Here is a 1,663-nt window from a genome sequence, read left to right on the forward strand (position 1 = left end):
CCAAGGCCTCATGCATGCTGGACAAGTGCTCTACCACTGAGCTACACCTCCAGCAGAAATAACCTTCGATGTTCTATGGTGCAGAAGGTTAATTATGGTTGAAAAAAATAATTGACTATTTCATAATAGCTAGTAGGAGGGTTCTGAATGTTCCCAACACAAAGAAAGGATAAATGACTCAAATGCTAGGTGCCAGTTACTCTGACCTGCTCATTACATAACGTATACACGTATTAAAATGTTGCACTCTGCCCCATAAATATATGAAATTATTATGTGTGAATGGAAAATAAAAGTGTATTTAAAAGACATAAGAGCCCCAGCACCACAAAATAAAATAAAGTAAAATAAAATAAAATAAAATACATCAATTGTCTATAAACTTATAAATACTCTAATTTCAAAAAAATACCTTTAATGTTTTAAAATCTAAAGGTGTGTATGTCTGGTCTGGGTCCTTTTCTCACTTAACCTTTCTGATGTTTTCCATCTGAAGACTTAATTCCTTCTTCAGCTGAGGAAATTTTATGATTTCCTACATAATTTTCTCACATCCATTTTCTCCCTTCTTACCTTCTGGGACTCCTCTTAGTCAGATTTTGAACTTCTTAAATGGAAACTCTGTGTGTCTTTGCTCTTGTCATTGTTCTAGCCCTTCTGTAGAATGACATAATGTTCACATTTGCACTTTCAGCTCTCAAGAGCTTTTATTTGTTCTCTGATTGCGCCTTTTGGGAGGCATCCCATGTTGCTTCCTACGTGTAATGTCCTATCAAAAATCTTATGTATACCAATTAAAGCTTTCCTTTAAAACCTGTTCTCCAGTCTTCAATTATTTCTGTTTCCTCTTGTGTCAGCTTTCCTCTTTATATTCCTTGATCTCTTTCATGCTCCTTGTATGGAGCCTCCTGCCCCTTACCTAGAGGATTCAGGATGATCACAACTTTGAGCCCACCTTGGCAAGTTAGTAACTTAGTGAGACCCTTTCTAAAAATAAAAGACGAAAAGGGCTGGGAATGTAGCTTGGTGCAAAGGCCCTGAGTTCAATCCCACATTACACACACACACACACACACACACACACACACACAAGTACTCACTGTACTTTTATCTTCTAGAAGAAATTGTAGCGAATTGGTATAGTATTTTTTTTTTTTTTAGATGTTTAACTCTATATTCACCAGTAAAATCATCTGGGCCAGGGGTTTTCTATTTGGAAAATAAGTAATTGTTGCTTTGGTTTCCTTAGCAGACATAGTCCTACCTGTTATTTTTTCTCCTTGTGTGAGTTTTGGTAGAATGTGTCATTCATGGATTTGGTACATTTCATCTAATTTGTCAAATTTGTGCACACAGAGCTTTCTGTAACATTCTTTTATTGTTTTCTTAACATTCACGGGGTGAGTAGTGGTATTCTCTATTTTTTTTTTTTTTTTGGTACTGGGAATCGAACTCAGGACCTTGTGCTTGCCAGGCAGGTGCTTGTGCCACTGAGCTATATCCCCGGCGCTCATTTCTGATATTAGTAATTTTTATCTTCTGTCTCTTTTCCTTCCTTTTTTTATTTTAAAGAAAGTAGTAAATGAGAAACAAACAAACAAAAAATAGAACAGTAGCAGCCTACCAGTATCAAGAATATAGAAAGCACTTTTTTTTTTTTTTT

This window comes from Chinchilla lanigera, unplaced genomic scaffold (assembly GCF_000276665.1).
Source record: "Chinchilla lanigera isolate Chin_1 unplaced genomic scaffold, ChiLan1.0 scaffold00014, whole genome shotgun sequence".
Taxonomy (NCBI): Eukaryota; Metazoa; Chordata; class Mammalia; order Rodentia; family Chinchillidae; genus Chinchilla; species Chinchilla lanigera.